We start from the raw sequence: 23,362 nt of genomic DNA, 5'->3' as shown, positions 1-23,362 counted from the left end.
ATCTGGTTATAATATTTTGTGTCCTCAGCCTATGTTTAAATCATAAACGATTTTTGTTTATCAAAAATTTGTTCTGTAGTGATGAGGACAAATAGCAAATAATAGTAATGAAGACCTGTGTCAATCCAACATTAAGATTGGTGATAAAAAATAAGAACACTAAAGCTAGAAAAAATTTAAAAAACTACGATTGGTAATCCATTGTCCATCTTACGTGCCGTCTGGATTTCCCACTGTACGTGAGCGGTCACCTCAACCGCCTTTTTCCAATTACGAATCCCTTCTTTTTTTAAGATGAAATAGAGCGGTCAGTTTCAGGCTAGTGGAGACAGGGTGGGCAGGGGTCGAAGTACGAAGCCTGGCCCCGAATGCCTCACCGTTCCCGTCCCTAAACGCCCCCCTCCCTCCGGATTTTATTTTAATTCATATGTTTTTTATCTTTTTTATTTTGTATTTATTTATTTGTGGTTTTGTCCTTCAGTTCCAAAATTTGGGCTATAACTACACACAAAGTTTTTCTTTTAATGAGACGGCATTATAAACAAATAACATAAATCATCTCAACATAAAACAGTTCTTTACGATCAAGACGTCTGGCCAAATGACATGTCCGAGGTGGTCATCGTGCATTTTCTCCTAAGAGCCGATGAGATACAGGTCTAGCCCGCAGCGGTGGTCTCGCGGTTCTAGGCGCGCAGTCCGGAACCGTGCGACTGCTACGGTCGCAGGTTCGAATCCTGCCTCGGGCATGGATGTGTGTGACGTCCTTAGGTTGGTTAGGTTTAAGTAATTCTAAATTCTAGGGGACTGATGACCACAGCAGTTGAGTCCCATAGTGCTCAGAGCCATTTGAACCATTTAGATACACGTCTTGCAGCAGTTCCAAAGTTCCTGACACGTCGAAAAGTATGGGACCTGGTCTTTGGGCTAGAGCACACATCTAAAATCTCCCCCTAAGATAGATTCATGATTTCCTCTGAGTAAAGCCGCGATGTTTCGCTGCTTTTGTCAGTTTCCAACTGAGCATACAAGTTAATAATACGTGTACCCAGCGTCATTATCGCCATCCCCCAGGTTGAGAGGAGGAATGTCACGTCTTCGATGGCAATACCGTCACGCACTAACATCGCCGTGCTGCTGTCAGTCTGATCACCCAGTGTCATATATGTCGCATAACCATAAGAGTCGGGGAGGGACGCAAATCGCACTTCATCCAAAGTCAACATCCGACACATGAAGCACCTCTCATACCAGATGAATCTTCAGTTTGGTTCCAGTCAAACTGAGGTTAACTGTGGCGATGCGGTAAGCATGTCGTCGAACTGCATCATCACCTATAGGTCACGTGCACCACCTCGGCCGGAACTATTCCTTAAGATCAGGCGCCACTGTCGCTGTCCCTGTCGTGGTAACTTGCGTGTTTTCATCATCCTTCCTCCACGCCACTGGACCATCTTCCATTATTTCCTCAGGGCACAGGGTGGGTAGAAATATGTAGAAATATGAGGAGTCATTTCTTTTAAGTTCAGTTCAGGCCAATCAGACTCCTTTCAAAACAGGATAGTCTATGTTCAGAATTACGTCCATCTTGCCGCGGCATGGCTATTCACCTCTCCGTAGGGGCAAAGAGCTGACTCGACATCTTCTGCTGGGAGTTCAAATGGAAGTTCAAACATCTTGATCGTGCGGAGTCCCAAACGAGTGTGATCAACGCCCACAGTTCTCACACTGAAAAACAGCGTGGCAGAAGCGGAGGTCTTGTTTTGTTTCCCAAAAGGTCGTTCACATCGATTATGCTGATCACAATGGATAAATGTATGTCGATGATGACGGTCGCCGAGATTTTCACCTCTTCTCGCGTAAATCGTTCTTCTTCGAGTGCTTTTCGCCATGCAAATTCTTTTAGAACATAAATCTGCGCGTCGATTTTCTGTATTGGTTTGCCCTGCTGATCGGCACTCATGAGCCAAAACATTACGACCATCTCATATACAGGACATAAAATCTTCTCTGAGACCTGCGATCATTTTTATGTTAATAACTGGCAACCAATGATGAACAATCGCAATAAATTCATGAGAAGTTCAACTGACTCTTTTATTAGAACACGTTACGCGTTGCGGGATTACACGCATCTTCAGACATATGTTACAAAAAAGCACAAACCATAAGTGAACAGCACAATCAACACGTCTCAACGTTACAGAAAATGAGATCTTGTCATATGAGTTAATGCCACAAACTTTAACTCCTTTCTAACCAACTAGGCCTACAGCTTTGACAACTCAAAGAAAGTGTCCAATAACATATGACTATAACTGCGACACAAACAGTTTTGAAGCAGAGCGTACGTATACTGACGCAAAACAATACAACTAGCAGCGAAGCGCCCTCAGTAGGGAGCGCTGCATGGTCACGTGCTCCATTCGTTCACATGTAATTTGATAATAATATAATCAGCACCTATCATCTAACAGGGTGTGATTACGTCTAGAAAGCGGAATGGTACTTCCGTACACGTTAACACTACAGGATTTTTATTTTTTATTTTAGAGAAACTTCAAAATTTTTACATTGCCTTACTATACCTATAGACAGTAATGGCACAAAGCACAACTCAAATCATATGTCAATATAAAGTCAATAATATTGGGGGGGGGGGGGGAGTTCCTTCATGAATAGACCTTTCAGCCTCCCAAATCTCAAAAAGAATACCACCAAATTAAAGATAACCAACATTATCCATCATAAACTTAAACCCTGTGATCAGCTTGGGTACGCAAAAGTCTTAGGCGCCATCAGTTAAAGCCAACGGCAACTACGTCGGCCGCAACCATCCACCTATCGAATTACAGCCAACTGATACACATTGGCCATGATTGCCCAAATAGAAGCCTTCAAACAAGAACTTACGCCCCTTTAGCAACTTGAAAAATGTTTAATGGTGAGAGGAAGAACATTTTCATAAATCCCAAAACACACACGTGGGTTATACCTCATACATTCCTTATATAAACTAGTGGCACGGCAATTGCCCGAGTCCTACCTATGCTATCCGGATACTGGAGAGCTCTAAATTTTAAAAAAATTAAAAGTATTAATACTTTAAAGTCTAAAATCAATAAAATAAACCATTGTGTCACCAAGGACCACCCAAAGGGTACGGTGGTGAACAAATCCGTATATGCCAACCTATCTACCCATCTAACTTTTTCCATATAACATTAAACTAGCCACCCACTCAGCAAAAAACCTAGCTTATCATAACGGTACGTACACAGAACACCGCCAGCACCTATAAAATACACTATCATAACTTCTTATGAGGGGCTAACAGACACCAAACTCAAAATAGTATCCGATCAAACAAGCAAAAAAAAAAAACAGTTGTTCCCACCGGAAGCCTGTTCATTAAATATGGGTGGGCATCGTGCTGTATACGCGCAAAGATCTTCAGATCTTCAAGGTTATCTAAAATCTTCCCTTTTGGTTCTAAATGAAGAATACTTAGGCTATCTTCTATCGGTTCCAGCTTATGGCCAGTCTCCCTCATATGGCACCCCAGCCAACTATTATTACTATAGTTATGTTCTCTAAACCTTGTGGCAAAATCCCTACCCATCTGGCCAATCTATGTCCCAGCACATACTACACATTTAATTTCGTATACACCGGATTGCTTAAATTTATCTGCTTTCCCTTCTTCCTTATGTCGTAATATTCGAACGCCAGCCCTCTTGAAGGCTCTATTTATTTTTTGGCAACATGGTCCAACATATTCCATTGACACAAACTTACTATTTGGTTTTTGGCGTCCCGGCTGCCGCGTCTTGCTAAGAATTTTAACTCCAAACTCTCGTATAAATTTTTCCGAGTACTCGTTAGCCCGTCCTATCCTTGCAATCATTTCAATCTTCCTATCAGTGGCTTCTTTGCTCAAATTAAATCTGTACAACCTGTTAATTATTGACAAAAAGAACGCCCTATTATGTGCGTGGGGGGGGGGGGGGGGGTGCATGAATCCGCCGCAATTATTATGTCCCTTGTCGTTGGCTTCCGAAACATGCCTATTTCCAACCCATTCCTATTCTTAGTAATTTGTAGATCGAGATAGCTGAGGGGATTTTCGACTTCTAACTCTATTGTGAAATTAATTTTCTCATGCATACTATTAAACTGGGTTGTTAGATGACCTAACTCATCCACCCCCCTTCAAATAAAATAAATGTGTCATCAATATATTTCCTGTTAATTACAATGTCATTTAGCAAATCGCTCTGAGAGCTGAACAGCTTTACCTCTACATTGTTCATAAACATCTCTGATAAAAGGCCTGAGAGGCTTGACCCCATAGCAATGCCATCTTGTTGCACGTAAGCCTTACCATTAAATGGAAAATAATTAAATAACAAGGTTAGTCGTAACAACTCCATAAAAGTCAACTACTTCCTTATAAACCATCTTACCATTCCTTAGCAAATTTTTTTGGATAATCTTCAGTGTCTCATTGACTAGGATGTTCGTACACAAATTAGCTATACCAAATGAGGCTAACACAGCCCCCTCGGGCACCCTAATATTTTGTAGAAGGCCAACCATCTCAAAACTATTACAAACACTAAAGGTCTCCATAAAAGTATAATATTCTTTCAGTTTATCGTGACAAAATCTATTCACATAATAATTTGAGACTGAACAAGCACTAATAATCGGACGGATGGGTTTCTCAATATTATGGAGCTTAATTTGACACCTCACTGTGGCATTTTGGGATTCATCATGAAAAGCCTCTTTCTCTTTACATCTGAGTCAAACAGGAAATGCGAATCATTAATACTTTTTCTAATATCTCGGTTAAACTGAGTTAGGGGCTTTTTACTAGTTTCTACGATACCATTTTCATTGAAAAAATTTAGGGTTTTAGCAATGTAGTCACTGTCCTTAATCAACACAACGGAGTTTCCTACATCGGCTTTGTCTACTAAGATCTTCTTCTCCTCTAATTTTAAATTTAGTTGCTTCACAGTATCATAAAATGTACCTGGAAACTGTGGCATATGTCTAGCTCGCGTAACTGCGTTACAAGTTGCCACAGCTACATCGGCCTGAAAACTTTTGAGGACATTCGCTAAATCACATCCATTCTTAATCTCGACAATCATCCTCTTGATGACTTTGCCATTAGTCTGTGAAGGTAAATTAAAATCTAACACCTCTTTAACACAGTTTCAGTCAAGTTCACCACACGCTCTGCAAACTTCCATTCACTTACTTGCTGGCTCCGTCCCTGCATGCTGCAACCGCTGGATGCGCACAGTTGGTTAATCTTCCTCCTGTGTCTTGGTAATACACTCTTGGAAATGGAAAAAAGAACACATTGACACCGGTGTGTCAGACCCACCATACTTGCTCCGGACACTGCGAGAGGGCTGTACAAGCAATGATCACACGCCCGGCACAGCGGACACACCAGGAACCGCGGTGTTGGCCGTCGAATGGCGCTAACTGCGCAGCATTTGTGCACCGCCGCCGTCAGTGTTAGCCAGTTTGCCGTGGCCTACGGAGCTCCATCGCAGTCTTTAACACAGGTAGCATGCCGCGACAGCGTGGACGTGAACCGTATGTGCAGTCGACGGACTTTGAGCGAGGGCGTCTAGTGGGCATGCGGGAGGCCGGGTGGACGTACCGCGGAATTGCTCAACACGTGGGGCGTGAGGTCTCCACAGTACATCGATGTTGTCGCCAGTGGTCGGCGGTAGGTGCACGTGTCCGTCGACCTGGGACCGGACAGCAGCGACGCACGGATGCACGTCAAGACCGTAGGATCCTACGCAGTGCCGTAGGGGACCGCACCGCCACTTCCCAGCAAATTAGGGACACTGATGCTCCTGGGGTATCGGCGAGGACCATTCGCAACCGTCTCCATGAAGCTGGGCTACGGTCCCGCACACCATTAGGCCATCTTCCGCTCACGCCCCAACATCGTGCAGCCCGCCTCCAGTGGTGTCATGACAGGCGTGAATGGAGGGACGAATGGAGACGTGTCGTCTTCAGCGATGAGAGTCGCTTCTGCCTTGGTGCCAATGATGGTCGTATGCGTGTTTGGCGCCGTGCAGGTGAGCGCCACAATCAGGACTGCATACGACCGAGGCACACAGGGCCAACACCCGGCATCATGGTGTGGGAGCGATCTCCTACACTGGCCGTACACCTCTGGTGATCGTCGAGGGGACACTGAATAGTGCACGGTACATCCAAACCGTCATCGAACCCATCGTTCTACCATTCCTAGACCGGCAAGGGAACTTGCTGTTCCAACAGGACAATGCACGTCCGCATGTATCCCGTGCCACCCAACGTGCTCTAGAAGGTGTAAGTCAACTACCCTGGCCAGCAAGATCTCCGGATCTGTCCCCCATTGAGCATGTTTGGGACTGGATGAAGCGTCGTCTCACGCGGTCTGCACGTCCAGCACGAACGCTGGTCCAACTGAGGCGCCAGGTGGAAATGGCATGGCAAGCCGTTCCACAGGACTACATCCAGTATCTCTACGATCGTCTCCATGGGAGAATAGCAGCCTGCATTGCTACGAAAGGTGGATATACACTGTACTAGTGCCGACATTGTGCATGCTCTGTTGCCTGTGCCTATGTGCCTGTGGTTCTGTCAGTGTGATCATGTGATGTATCTGACCCCAGGAATGTGTCAATAAAGTTTCCCCTTCCTGGGACAATGAATTCACGGTGTTATTATTTCAATTTCCAGGAGTGTATGGTATCACGTTCGCAACACGTGAAATCGCTAATAAGGACACATAAATCTGCAAACTGCACTGGGTGCAGAGTATGTTGTAAATGAAAACGTAGGTCTCTGGCTTTGCAACTCGCCAGGCTGGTATTATAGACAAAACGGACTTCCCTTCTCACCCATTCACGTTCAAACTTCTCTAAAATTTGCTGAGCACATTCAGTACAATTTCTTAGTCTTAACTTCTTATACCTAGGCGTCACTTCACTTGCTAGACAGGCTTTATTAAATTTAAGCCACGCGTGATTAGCCGAGCGGTCTTTGGCGCTGCAGTCGTGGACTGTGCGGCTAGTCCCGGCGGAGGTTCGAGTCCTCCCTCGGGCATGGGTGTGTGTGTTTGTCCTTAGGATAATTTAGGTTAAGTAGTCAGTAAGCTTAGGGACTGATGACCTTAGCAGTTAAGTCCCATAAGATTTCACACACACACACACACACACACACACACACACACACACACACACACACACACACACATTAAATTTAATCTTGTCCCGATAGGCCTTTTAGCGAAGTAGTATTTTGTTGCCTCCTTTAATGCCCAGCCTGGCATAATGTATGACATACAGGACATAAAATCCCGTCTGAGGCCTGCGATCATTTTTATGTTAATAACTGGCAATCAATGTTGTACAATGGCAATAGAGTCATGAGATTTTTAATTGACTCTTTTATTAGAACCTGTTACGTGTATCGGGATTACACCCTTTTCAGAGATCTGTTAAAAAAAAGTACAAAACATAAGTGAACAGCACACTCGACACGTCTCAAAGTTACAGAAAGTGAGATCGGGTCATGTGAGTTGCATACCACAAACTTCAACTCCCTCCTAACCAACTAGGCGTACAGCCTTAGCAACTCATAGAAAGAGTCCAATAACATATGACTAAAACTGCGACACAAGCAGTTTTGAAGCAGAGCGTATACTGACGCTAAACAAGTCAACCAGCAGCGAAGCTCCCTCGGTAGGGGGCGCTGCATGGTCATGTGCTCCATGAGTTCACATGTAATTTAATAATAATATAATCCTGTTAGAAGTTATATGATGAGTGTATTATTATTAAATTCATGAAATACAAGAATACAAACAATTAAAAGTGTGAAAGAAGCAGAAAGTAAAAGATGGTAGACAGTGACATACAACCGCAAATACACACACATAATATCCATTATTTTCAAAAAACAAGATTAAAAACAGCACACCAAACCAACAACTCAATTCAGAAATACTTCCCAAAAACAATACGAAAAACTAATCTGTATCAGAAATCAGGAATATACCAACGGAAAAGGAACACACGTGATGGAAGATATAGGAGGACGTTTGACACTAGATTCAAAGAACAAGTAAAAGCCTGGAAGTATAGGACAAATCACTCAACTTTTGCAGAACTCTTACACAACACCAACATAAAATTACAACCAGAGACACAGGCATGGAAATCATAAGGATAAACAACAACAAAAAACACCTCATCACCTTACAAGAAAAGTACCATATACAAAAAACCGTAACGGAAAAGAAACAACTCATAAATGATCAGATCAACTTGTCAGACCACACACTCTTTAAACTGATTGACCACTTAAAAAACACTAAAAGTAGACATACAACCACAGGCTCCATTTACCACTACTATTTCCTCCCAGATTCTGTTCTATAAAGACTGTCCAGGCCCATCCCTGTCTTTCCTCCGCACCCCCCTCTCCACCCCCTCGCGCTTGAAAAGAAAAAGAATAAAATCCAACCATCGCCACTCCTCTCACGTCTACTTAGCTGGGCGGTAACATGCTCGCCTCCGATGCAAGCGGGCCCGGGTTCAATTGCCGGCCGGGTTGGAGATTTTCTCCGCTCGGGTGACTGGGTGCTGTGTTGTCGTTATCATCATTTAATCCTCATCACCGGAGCGCAAGTCGCCCAGTGTGCGTCGACTGAAATAAGACTTGCACTTGGCGGCCGAACTTCCCCGGATGGGGCCTCCGCCCAACGATGCCATACGCTCGTTTCAGTTTTCTACCACATCAAGACAATCTCACTAACTCTCCCTCCCCCCCTCCCTCCCTCCCCACCCTCTCTCTCGCTCTCTCTCTCTCTCTCTCTCTCTCTCTCTCTCTCTCTCTCTCTCTCTCTCACACACACACACACACACACACACACAATCGTTTCATAGGTTGGCTACAATCACAACGTGAACGAAAACAAACGAACAAGCAGAAACACTGTGGTAGTACAGAATAAAAAATAATTTAAGAAAGTGAATTGTAAGTACTGTGGCGTAGGAAATACTGCAGAATGCCAAAAAATGCCAAGTGCAGATATGAAATGAAGTCTGTCGACAACAGGGACTGCTAGCAAGAAGGGAAGGAGCAGATTAAGTAAAGAATTACCGTAAGTAGCTTGCAGACCAACTTTATAAAGAAAACGCTGTTTTTAACCGAAATCAGTCAAAACACGTACAAACGTATGTATCCAGTTTACAGAATAACCACGGAAGATACTTAGTAAATAAAAGAGAAACGCGTCTGCTGTAATTCTTTTTAATTAGATTGCAGTCAGCTCAAGACAAATAACCTACAGCAACAGTTATTAACATTCTACATCATTGATGTTAAGGACTACGTATTTGAAGCTCTCTGTCGCTAGAGGGCTCCGAGTAGTAGCTTATAACATAGCGATGAGTAATGTGACTGTGTCGGTGCTTGAGACACAGTGTGCTGCAACCGAGTTTCAAATTCGAAGAGTTCGTACACACATGGAGCGCGCTGTCTTTCTGCATTACTGCCAAACTACAGGCGAGCGCTACGGCGACGGCGACATTCCGACGGCTTGGGTTCACTGTCATCGCTCATCCTCCGTGCAGTGCCGACTTTGCCCCATGTGATTTGCATGTCTCTCGAAAACTTAAAAGGCAACTTTTAGGACTTCAAGCATTGCAAGTAATAGTGAGGTTGTGGCTCCGTCAATAAAGTCAAACATTCTACAGTAACTGTGTTAACAAACTGGTCTCTTGTTAGGAGCAATGTGTTGGTTGCCAGGGTGACAATGTTGAGAAATAAATACGTAGGCATGAAGAACAAAGGTGCTCAATGTTAGTCATGTTTGTTTTAATCAAAAAGCTTCAAGAATTTTCGCGTAACAGTTTCAAAGACATTGCTTTTCGGCGCGACCTCGTGCTTAGAATACTAAAATAAAGCGACGTTCCCCCCGAGGTGCAGCGGTCTTCATCGGATCACGGTCTAATCAGCTGGATGAACAAAATCATTGTTACCACTGCCCTCCGCAACACGATACTCCCTGATGGTGTTGCGAGAACGTGGCACGTGAGTAAGAGCATACGGACTACCAGACCAATTGTGTGATTAGATTGAAGAGTTCATAGATAATAGGACGCAGCATGTCATTCTCAATGGAGAGAAGTCTTCCGAAGTAAGAGTGATTTCAGGTGTGCTGCAGGGGAGTGTCGTAGGACCGTTGCTATTCACAATATACATAAACGAGCTAGTGGATAACATCGGAAGTTCACTAATGCTTTTTGCGGATGATGCTGTAGTATATCGAGAGGTTGTAACAATGGAAAATTGTACTGAAATGCAGGAGGATCTGCAACGAATTAACGCTTAGTGCAGGGAATGGCACTTCAATCTCAATGTAGACAAGTGTAATGTGCTGCGAATACATAGAAAGAAAGATCCTTTATCACTCAGCTACAATATAGCTGGTGAGCAACTGGAAGCAGTTAATTACATAAATTATCTGGGAGTAGGCATTAGAAGTGATTTAAAACGGAATGACCATATAAAATTAATCGTCGGTAAAGCAGGTGCCAGACAGATTTTCATTGGAAGAATCCTAAGGAAATGCAGTCCGAAAACAAAGGAAGTAGGTTACAGTACACTTGTTCGCCCACTGCTTGAATACTGCTCACCCGCGTGGGCTCCGTACCAGATAGGGTTGATAGAAGAGACAGAGAAGATACAACGGAGAGCAGCGCGCTTCGTTACAGGATCATTTAGTAATCGCGAAAGCGTTACGGAGATGACAGATAAACTCCGGTGGAAGACACTGCAGGAGAGACGCTCAGTAACTCGGTACGGGCTTTTGTTGAAGTTTCGAGAACATACCTTCACCGAGGAGGCAAGCAGCATATTGCTCCCTCCTACGTATATCTCGCGAAGAGACCATGAGGATGAAATCAGAGAGATTAGAACCCACACAGAGGCATACCGACAATATTTCTTTCCATGAACAATACGAGATTACAATAGAAAGGAAAAAACCGATAGGGGTACTCAGTGTACTCTCTGCCACACACCGTCAGCTGGCTTGCGGAGTATCGATGTAGGTGTAGATGTAGATGTATAAGGTAAGTGGCATAGGTGAATGTGGAATCATTCTAGCGGCGATACGAAATCCAAATGGGGAAATCCGCTGACATAAGCAACTACGACAAAGAGCAGATTGGTATGGTCGAACGCCTGGGAACAGATAACCTGGAAACGACGAAGCTGGCACCTTTTCGCGGATTATTGGTTGTGAGCCTCAACGAAATGTAGCTGAAGAACGGTGAAACCAAAAGATAGGGAGGAGGTGAAGGAGTTCGATGCCTTGTCACAGAATGCGTAGGTCAAAAGCTGAATCTAACTCAAACTAACTTACGCTAAGGACAACACACACACCCATGCCCGAGGGAGGACTCGAACCTCCGACACGGAGCAGCACAAACCGTGTCAATGCACCCTACACCGCGCGGCCACACTCTGTTGAACAAGGACTTACATAGCAGATGATCCCTACGTTTACTCATGTTGAACCAACGACATCGTCAGTTGCAACTGCAGGTTGCAAGTCATCAACAAGATTGGATCGTAGCTCAACGGAGTCACGTTTCTTGTTACGGTAGTATCTGAATACACCGACACCCAAGCGATCTTCTGTTCGAAACACACACCGCGCTACCGATGCAGCCGGTGGTTGGTGACAATATTCTGCTATGACGGACATTCACCTGGGCTGTCGCATTAATCATAGACACCATGAAATTTCTGGATAGCGTTGACATTGTGCAGACCACCTATACTTTTTCACTCTTGATGTCATCACCAACGGCAAGAGCATCTTTCAGCAGGCTACGTGACAACAAACTTCTGGGGGCCGCATTTTTCTGTGAAAGTTGTACTGAAACAACCCCGGTTGAACACTATGTTGACTGTTTCGCCGGTCGCGTCAGTGTCCGCTTGAGACCGCTGCCGTGTGATCACATGCGGCCCACTTTATAGGGATCGCTGGCAGTTTCAATGCCAGGAGATTGTAGCCGACCTCTCTGTTGATGTGAAATTGCTTCAGTTTTTCGATTGCCTCTCTCACTTGCATGTGCATACTCACAGTCTTGCAAGCATTCGTGCTGCTCAAAAAGAATTGATACTGCGACCTTCAATTACTTCTGCTGAAGATCGGGCAGTAATTGCACTAGTACAGCCTAGCGGATAGGGACATGAGGCCTGCAGAAATTTTAGGCTCTCAGATCTGTGGGTGATTTTCGAGTGGAGTGAAAAGAACATGCCCATTTAGTACCTAGAACATGTCGAGTTTTGTACGTACAAAAAGTCATTTGCGGGAAATGTTATTTTTCTGATCTCACCTCAAGATCTGTAAAAACTCTATGACTTTTTTTCTGTTCCAAATAGACTCTATCGATACCGTTCCTTCTGTTAATGAACCGCTCTGTACCACTCCAAAGTAAACTGAGAAATAATAGTGACAACGAGCGTCGCTTATCAGCACCACTGTGTAGTGAATTAACAGACATTCGAAGTAGTAATTTGGTAATTGTGCATAGGGAAATGGAGCGGGCGGCAAACAATGGTGTAGACAATGAAACAAGTAGTGAACAGGGTACAATTATCGATCGATCAGTCGGCAACAGCTCGCCTCAGGTATCCGAAATGACAGAACACAATATTGCAAATACTGTAGACTTAGGTTATGGGTCCTCACCGTATTCTCAAATGAGTCAAGACACATTTTGTGCCTGTCAAAATGTAAACGTTGCCGGTGAAAATGCACTACCAAAAAGCATAGAAAAACAGATTCCAGACACTAATACATTATTATTGCAATTAATGCAACAAATGGAACAAAATCAGAAACAAATGGGACAAAAGCTTCAAAAGTTAGACACAATGGAACAAAATCTTCAAAAGTTAGACGCAATGGAGCAAAAGCTTCAAAAGTTAGACACAGTGGAACATACGCTTGAACAAACACGTGAAGATTTAACTACTGAATTACATAAAATCGAATCGAAATGTCAAAAAGTCTGTAATGACGTAAAAACACAAATTTGTAAGCATTTCCAACCTATTTTTTCGCGGCATGAAAATGCATTACAGAATCACGAAGCAGCCATAAAAGAACTGCAAACAATTGTTCATGAAAATCATGAGACCTTGCAAACTAAAATTGACTCAGTTGCATCTACCGATTCGGTTACGCAACTTGCAAGAACTCAGGAAAACTTAAAGGACACAGTAGATTCGATTTCAACACAAATGGACACTCTGAAACTTGGATCAGAAAAACACACGGAGGAAATGTGTTCACTATCGGAGAAAGTAGCCGAACTTTCGGATCAGTTCACTAATTTATCTACGAAGGTAGATGATAATCTGAATGACACAAAACCGGTAGTCTTTAATGACACAGAAGAGTTCGAACAAATTAGGAAATTCAAACAAAATCAAAATCAAATTAATACGCAACACCAAAGAGAAATCCGGGAAGTACAAGATCAGTTGACACAGGTAATACAAGAATTACGTATTTCAGACGACTCTCGCACACCAATACGGGAAGAGGGACATAAAAATACGGAACTGCCACAAAATAATAACACAGGGCACTTTGGAGATTATGAAAGAAATTGGCAAAGTACATCGAATTTTGAGACAGAACCGCCAAAACGAAGTAACAATGACCGACATGCAACCCGCCGACACGATGATTTTGACTATAAGCTGTTCATTACTACACGTAAATTCAAAACATTTAAGAATTCTGGCAACGACATTCATCCACAAGCGTGGCTCCATCAATTCTCTCATTGTTTTCCTCCCAACTGGTCACTAGAGCACAGATTAGAATTTATGTGTGGCTACTTAGAGAATGAACCAGCTGTAAGAATGCGATCGGTCATTCACAATTGCCACAGTGAAGGAGAATTTTACCATGCCTTCCTCTCAGCATATTGGTCTCAAGCCACACAAGACCGAGTAAAACATGGCATCATAATGATGAAAAATTTCGAACAATCTGAATTTTCAAGTCTTGTGAAATATTTTGAAGATATGTTACATAAGAATCAGTATCTTTCAAACCCATACAGCCCGTCAGAACTCATCCGCATTTGCTTAATCAAATTGCTTGAATATTTACGGCATATTATTTTGGTAGGACGTTGCAAAGACGACATAGAAGCTTTTCAGCGACTCTTACAAGAATTAGAAATTGACATAGACCGTAGCCGGATACGAAAACAGGAAAACAATCACTACAGGTCACATCCGTCACAATTCCGTGGCGACAGAAACAATAACTGGACACGACAAGTCTATTCTTACAACGCAAATCGTGACCAAAACAGACACCACCCATATGACAACCACTGGCAAAGTAGTAATGGTTACAGAGAAAGATCGCATTTCCGTAGTATTGAATATGACAGAGATAACCATAGAAACAGACAATATGGGAACAAGAACAATTATTATCAAGGGAGACAGAATAACTTCAGACGCAACGGTCCAGCGCGCAGTTACAATTCAGGGAGAAATTATCAACCACATTACCGACAAACAAGAAACTATGTTAACTACCGACAAAACGACAGACCTGAATTCCATCAGAACTGGCGAGCTTTAGACAGGGAAGGGCCTTCTCATCAAGGTGAACTTGTAGAAGTTAGGTCTCCTAATCCCAATAACGACGCGCGTCAACAAAGAGACAGACAATGACTCGCACCGCAGGCAGCCGCGTGCGCCCGCTGGCTCAGAGAAAAATAACATAGAAGCTAATATTGAGAAAAATTCCAGTATTCTTTACCGACGTATACAGCATGATAATTGCGTTCAAGTTAACTCTGAGCACTAGGAAGAGTAAAGGATTGTACTACATTTCACATGTAAAACCGATTATTGAAAGATAATCTGCTTTTTAACTTTGTCTTTGCCATAAAACATTTCACTTCACATTTCTAGTATGCTTTGCCACACTGAGAAACTGTTAACATGCAACAATGTTTGAAGTTTACTATCCAGTCTAGAACCTACGGAACATATTTAGACAGTATTTATGAGTGCATTGTTATAGTGAACAGACATCACAGTGTCATTGCGTGTGTACATTCTTGCTTGTTAGTTGCACGATTACGTAGCGACTATAAGGCTCACATACGTAGAACATTTACCAGTACTGATAATGAGATTTTAATGCTACATTTTGGTTTACTTGAAAATGCATTCTGGATTTAAAGTACTTTCTGTGAGATACCAGATGACACAGTGGTTAGTTTATGTGACAGCTACACGATTTTATCACGACGCTACTAATGAGTGACAATTTACAATGTTGCTTTTGCGGTGTATCTGTTTTATATCATCACACTTTTTCTGAATTTTTCTGGAAAGTAAAACATGTTTTAGTAGTAACTTTGTGGTATAGCTACAATGAGACAGCCTTTTCTGTAGCACAACAATACGTTACAGTACAGTACTTACTTCATCATGGCAATAAGCGTAGTAACTACGATATCTATACGCAAAGCATTTCACTTTTGTTTATCATGAGGTAAATACATTGACTTCTGTAGAACTTAGCTTTCGGAGGACAATAACTACGACACTTCCACAGAGATTATCTTACAACACGACACACAGTTTAGCGCTACAGTACGCGTATTTGAGGGATTAATTTTGTACTTAAAACATTTATTTTTAAAGATATTTGAAATACAATGATACAAAGGTTTTCCGTGATACATTTCATTCCATTGCTGTAATCTGTGACATCTGAGGATATAATTACATTAATCCTCAGGGGGGTACACGCTTACTTTGTGTACCATGTGTATGGCAAGCACAAGGAGCCCTAGCTAATATGGTATTTGCTTATACAACTTTACACATTGGTACCATGTTTCTCTAACACATAAATTACACAGCTATCTGATCATCTAACTTTGAGAGTCAAACATTTATTTTAATACATCAGTGACAGATGTTTACGCAATTATACAGCTGGATAACTTCACACTTATGAAACTGTATTTTGTCTGTACTTTGTGAACTCTTCATATCTTTCGGAACCATTGTGATATTACGAGAGCTTTGAATGATGTATTTGGTATGGGATCATAATTTTTAAAGTACGTTTGAAGTAGATGACACTTTTGACATGAGCAGAGAATTTTTTTTAGGTTCTGAAATCATTGGAGGAAGCTACGACAATTTTGAGAATTTAATTGAGGTGTTATGATGTTATTATTACGATGACTAAGTGAATTATGCTGCTGAGGTATGTTTAAGCTGATGCTATATGAGTTATTTGGTTATGCTACGTATCTGTTATGATGAAATATTGAAGAAGTGTCGACGAATATATATATATATGTGTAATATGGTAAGAAATAATGAGTAGTGGTTAGGGACTCTGATTTGTGAAAAAGGATGTTGGAAACCGAGAATCGTACTTTAAGAGTTATGAAACGTGTGTATATGTGTGAATGTATCACTATGCTGGCAAAAATTTTTTTGGACACTATTCTATTTAAAGGATTTTGTTTCTACATATTTGTAACGCAAATTCTTGACCTGTGAATTTTTTTATATGAGACTGTCACTGTAGCGGAAACTACTGTCGTAAATTTTTCAGTAAGAAAGGTAAGTGGCCACCTGCACGTAATGCGTCGTGGGCACCCAGCTGTGCGACAGTTGCCTGGGAAAAAAGCCATTAGTGTGTGCCTTTCAGAGGCACAGGTAAAAAAAAGGGGGTCATTATCCTCGCTATTGACATTTCTTTGTAGAAAGCGTCGCAAATACGACACGTTCAAACTTGAAAACATATGATTATACTTTGGAGTTCTTAATTTATGATATTTACTGAAACGAAATGATGAGAAACATTTAATGTCTATTGTCTTGCTAGTTGGAAGATTGTTTACTGCATTATGAAATGACTTATGGCTAGCGAATGATGTTTAACGCCTTGCTTTGCCTATTTTGTTTAATATCTAGTTTCTAGCTGCACTGCAGCATTGGTTACAATAAAATTTAATGGATGTACTAATATAGATATTTTATGCCTACAGATCTAGTAAATAATTATGATGTACTTAAAAAAACGAAGGAGCACAAAAAGACTTCCCTTCACAGGAACTGCATACATAATTTTCTTTTCAAGTACTTGGTAATTTTTATGGTAGAATAAGTTGTGGTGCACCACTTTAATTATATAGACATGAAGATGTGAATATACATTTCCCTTATCTGCGTTGTTGTCTTTAGTGTACTATTTTTTCTGCTTGTGGGTTTGTCATGTTTAGGTATAAGTTACTACATTTATTGCTGCTTGCTTTGCTTACTTGTATTTTTTTGTCATTGCTGTTTGTATTAATTGTTTTGTGCTGCTGCATTGCCTCGTCCCTTAGTTAAGCATCTGAGCTCAGTAGATTTAAGTTAGCTTAAGAGGGGGTAGGCTATAAAAGAGAACGAGTTGTGATGAATTGGAAGAAATGCATTGAGAAGCTATAAGGAAATGATTTGGCCAAAAAAGTAGTGGATGAAAACTATTTTTGAAAGAGGATGTGAGCATAATACAGAAAGCAGGCTTCGATATGACTTTTTGAAAATAATGAAGAATGAAGGGAGATCTCTGAGAAGTAAAGAAAGTTTTGTTTGCAAAATACTACAGTAAAACAAACCCTGTCCTTTCTTTGTGTTATCCCACTATGTGTTTGTGTACCCTTGTGTATTTGTTTTCTTCCTGTCTCTGTGTACTGTTTCATAGAATTTTATCTCTTATAATACTAAGCTACATTCACTATGATGAGGAATACTGTTATCCTCAAATATAATTTGCATTAATAACATGTTATTTACTTCATAAAGAGTTTACACATTATTTATTCTGTTTTGTTCTAATGCTAATGTGTGAAGTTGATGTTTCATAAGTTATTCTGATCTTTTATGTATGTACTTATAATTTTTGTAACACTGATGTATTTGCTATTTCGATTCTTTTGTAAAGCCTGTACTACTGCAAGTGTTATCTGTATTGTTATGTTCTTTAAAGATGTATTTTGTACCTTTGTTATTGTATTCTTATGTTATAAAATTGTAATTGACACCAGTTCATCAAATTAAGTAACTTGTAAATTACATTTCACTGCACACGTTTCTGTTGGTCATACTATATGGACAATATGTGAGAAGTAGGGACTGATAGTGTTTGCACATATGTTAATAATTCAGCAAGGGACTGGATAACAGCATTGCTTGTTCGAAGGACATTTCAAACAAATTCTTTGTGAGTGGACAAGTGGTGGTTTATGGATTTGCTATATTATCCGCAAGACTCTTCGATGGTGATTGTGCACCCCCACAGTCGCAACAGTTGGCTGCTGGCCATCTCTACAAGGACTGAAGTGGGTCTGCACCTTCAATGGCCCACCAATACCATTATTTGTACAAGGACTGCAGTGGGTCTGCAACTCTGGTGGCCCACCAATACCATAATCTCTACCAGGACTACAATGAGTCTGCTCTGTGATGACCTACCTACCAATATTCTTCAAAACAAGGACTGACTCTGCTGTGGGTTTGCTCTGTTGTGGCCCATTACCTGTCTGCATGTCAAGAGTCAGCACTGTCTTTCCGTTGGTAGGACAACACTACTTCTTCAAGACTGCTTAGAAATCCACTACTTCCAAGTGCAATTTCTTTTATTGCTCAGACTTTGAAAAAAAAAAAAAAACACTGCAATTTTACTGTGATGAACGATCAGGACTGTCTTTATGGACTGTGAGAAAATTTTAGCTTTTGACCAACATTCTATCGATAAGTGTGTGCATTTCATTTCTTTGTTATTGTAATTATGAAAAAAATTTCAAATCTGTATTGGCCACTGCCCAAAACAATTTGTAAATTTTTTTGTCGGGAGCATGGGGGCTATGTAAGTAGGCTGTTTAGGTTTTTTTATTGGTAACGCCGCCGCCACGTAGCGCTCTGTATGAAAATCACTGGCTGTGCTGTGTGCAGTCAGTGGCTGGTTGCCATTGTTGTAATACTCGCCATTGTAGTGTTGGGCGGCTGGATGCTAACAGCGCGTAGCGTTGCACAGTTGGACGTGAGCCGCCAGTAGTGGTGGACGTGGGGAGAGAGATGGCGGAGTTTTGTAATTTGTAAGACTGGATGTCATGAACTATCATATATATTTTGACTATTAAGGTAAATACACTGTTTGTTCTCTATTAAAATCTTTCATTTGCTAACTATACCTATCAGTAGTTAGTGCCTTCCGTAGTTTGAATCTTTTATTTAGCTGGTAGTAGTGGTGCTCGCAGTATTGCAGTAGTTCGAGTAACGAAGATTTTTTGTGAGGTAAGTGATTTGTGAAAGGTATAGGTTAATGTTAGTCAGGGCCATTCGTTTGTAGGGATTATTGAAAGTCAGATTGCATTGCGCTAAAAATATTGTGTGTCAGTTTAAGCACAGTCGTGTATAATTTTTCTAAGAGGCGTTTCAACCTCTAAGGAATTTCATTTCCTTTGCCTAAATTCGGCTTTTTTGATTCTTGGTAATCATCCAGGCCTCACTTCCAAAGAGCAGTGTGGGAACTGCAACAGATTTGTAAAATTTAATTTGAGCGTCTTCCCTGGTTTTGTTTTTTAGGTTTCTCTTAATTGTTCCACGTACCCTGCTGAATTTACGGAGTTTTATTTCAGTATCTCTGCTGTAGCCATGTGTCATTCCACACCCGAGATATCTGAAATGCTTTACTTCCTCTAAAATCTTCTGATCTATCACTATTTTGCTTCTGATTGGTTCTTTCCCCCATGAAAGCCATTGTCTTAGTATTTCTTCTTTTGAAATTTCCAATTTAAATTTTGCAGTTTTCTGTTTTAGCAAGTAGATTTCTTTCTGAAGGTCATCTTCCTTCTCTGCTACGATCACTACGTCATCAGCATACTGTAAATCATTTAAAAGAATGTTCCAGTCTAGGTAGATGCCTTTCTGAAAGTCTGATTTCCATATATTTATCATTTCATCAGTGTAGATGTTGAACAAACTTGGAGAGATGCAGTAGCCTTGTCGTACCCCTTTGTTAGTTGAAGTCTCATTAGTTGCTTTACCACTGAGGTCTAGAGTGATATTCGTGTCTTGATATAAACTTTTTATCGCATTTACTAGATGTCTTGGATATCCGCGATTCGTCATAATTTTCCCAAACTTTCTGTCTATTGACATTGTCAAAGGCTTTTTGAAAGTGAATGAAAGCAATGTGTATTTTTTTATTATACTCTCTCCGTTAAGATAGTTAACGAGAATAATTTCACTTAGTTGCGAGATTAATGTTTGTTTTCAATGTAGAAGTAGTAGCCACAAGGCATTACCATTACACTTCCTTATTAACGCAAAATTTAATTACTTCATTCATACCTTTAATGTATCGTAAGTATTACATACATACACATATATAAGCTATAGTGACACTTTACTAACTTCCTACAGAACTTAGTAGCTTAGTTTATGGTAGTATCTTTTGCCTCAGAAGCTTTTATGCAACCCTTTCAGTTGCTATTTCACATTGGTTTTATCGCTGATACGGTGTGCTCCATCTATCTGCACTTCTAAGCACGATCAGTAAACTTTCTCACGATATTCTGCAAGTTCTCTCTGCAGCGCTCTGTCACTACTTCTGAGGCAAGTAGTGTCCAAAAGCACAGAGGACGAGATGAAGAAAGTGTTCAAAGCTAACAGTAGACTCGTTACAAAACTATATTGAATAGATAAACTCCAGTGGAAGACTCTGCAGGAGAGACGCTCAGTAGCTCGGTACGGGCTTTTGTTAAAGTTCCGAGAACATACCTTCACCGAAGAGTCAAGCAGTATATTGCTCCCTCCTACGTATATCTCCGAAGAGACCATGAGGATAAAATCAGAGAGATTAGAGACCACACAGAATCATACCGACAATCCTTCTTTCCTCGTACAATACGAGACTGGAATAGAAGGGAGAACCGATAGAGGTACTCAGGGTACCCTCCGCCACACAGCGTCAGGTGGCTTGTGGAGTATGGATGTAGATGTTGATGTAGATGTAGACCTGATCGAACCAAACTGGGAATGTCCCTTGTCTCTGAAGGTATATATGATGGGCTACTTTACAGGACGATGTTCCAGTGTTTCAGAAGGACACTATACAAACTTAGAGTGAAGGTAAGTGGATAATAAGTGGGTAGCTTCTACGTTGACGGATTGTTGTTACGGTATGATTCACAACAAGCACTCAGGATAAGAGAAGAAAGCACGTTCGTAGTTTTGTGGCAGCTAATATTTAATAATTTTCTGTTTATGTTTGTTTGTAGTGTTTATAGGGAATGCTACAAAGTAAATACTCTGACAATGATGTCTGATTTGTTAGATTCCGACGTCCCTTGATATAGTGGACTCACTAACAACACAAGAAACTAATCTGTTTCTTTTACTCTAATATCTGTGTCTTCAACTATATAACGATCAAAAAGGAAAGTGTATTAGTGGAAGTGTTCTCCAGGGAACCTGTTTCGTCTAAACATATTGATGCAGTGGCCACTCTCTATATAGGGTGTATTAAATGTGTGTTTCATGCTATTAACATATGTCACTTATATGTAGCCGAAACATGTGTCACAGTGTAACAATGCTTATGCTTGGTCGAAACTCAGATTTGAGCTGGAAAAATGTCATCTACCACTCGTAGACAGTGTGATCAGTTCGAGTGGCAAATACTACTAATACTACTAATAACAGCCAGCAACTCGAAGAAGAGTAGAAGTCCAACTAAAAGATTGAATTCATTGTTAAAAGTAATCGTATTGTTTGATTAATGGTACCTAAGTGGTTTAATATGGGATTAAGTCAGTCGTGGTGGAACTATTATTGGGGAAGAGTCAACGTAGGACAGCCTGACTGAACTGGATATTATCAGTAGAGGTGATGTGTGAATAGCCACTGCAGCTGTATTGGTGCTAATCACAGCGGAACAATACTCTTGCACTGTAGAATGAGTTAAGTTTTGTTATATATGATTAACTCGAAATAGTAGAATGATAGATACCGGGAGTTTCCGCTTGTGAATTCTTGGTAACTGGTTAACGTGGTGAATAGAACATAGCGGGGGAGATCTGGCTATTTGATAGTGAGGAGTGGGCAAAAAATATTTTATTGGAAGCCAGAGTTATATGATGTAAACTGTACGGAGACCAGACTCTGGTTAATGAGTCGTGATTGAAAACGGGAGACACATGCTGATCTGAATCGTTCCCTAAATTTCGTATTAGTGTTCCAGTTCGCAAACTCATTTATGGTTGAGTGTTGCAATAACTGTTTGGCCTAGGAATTTGGTACACACTGGTTGTTGTTGTTGTTGTTGTTGTGGTCTTCAGTCCTGAGACTGGTTTGATGCAGCTCTCCATGCTACTCTATCCTGTGCAAGCTTCTTCATCTCCCAGAACCCACTGCAACCCACATCCTTCTGAATCTGCTTAGTGTAGTCATCTCTTGGTCTCCCTCTACGATTTTTACCCTCTACGCTGCCTTCAATACTAAATTGGTGATCCCTTGATGCCTTAGAACGTGTCCTACCAACCGATCCCTTCTTCTGGTCAAGTTGTGCCACAAACTGCTCTTCTCCCCAATCCTATTCAATACTTCCTCATTAGTTATGTGATCTACCCATCTAATCTTCAGCATTCTTCTGTAGCACCACATTTCGAAAGCTTCTATTCTCTTCTTGTCTAAACTATTTATCGTCCATGTTTCACTTCCATACATGTCTACACTCCATACAAATACTTTCACAAATGACTTCCTGACACTTAAATCTATACTCGATGTTAACCTGCGACCGTAGCAGTAGCGCGGTTCCGGACTGAAGCGCCTAGAACCGTTCGGCTAGAAAGGCCGGCGAAACATAGCAGTGTTATCGTCAATTTCAATGGAAGAATCGGCAACACTGCCGAAACTGTGAAACATTTGGTTTTAGCAATTTGTATATCTAAGAGCAGCCATTCATAATCACCCCCGTACTCATTGCTTTTCCCTTGAAACACTTCCCCCAAGGGAAAAAAAATATCGGCATCGTTATTTTGCATTTCCTCAGAATTTTATTGGCACATAAATTACGGAGAGCACGGGCGCGTAAGATATGCAGAAGAAAGGCTTGAACCTGCAATATGAAATGTGGCCGTAATAAAGAAAAAGTTGATACTGACGAGAAGACAAGGAACACTAAAATGGCATCGCG

The sequence above is a fragment of the Schistocerca gregaria genome, chromosome 6 (genome assembly GCF_023897955.1).
Source record: "Schistocerca gregaria isolate iqSchGreg1 chromosome 6, iqSchGreg1.2, whole genome shotgun sequence".
Lineage (NCBI taxonomy): Eukaryota > Metazoa > Arthropoda > Insecta > Orthoptera > Acrididae > Schistocerca > Schistocerca gregaria.
This window is presented reverse-complemented; position numbering follows the sequence as displayed.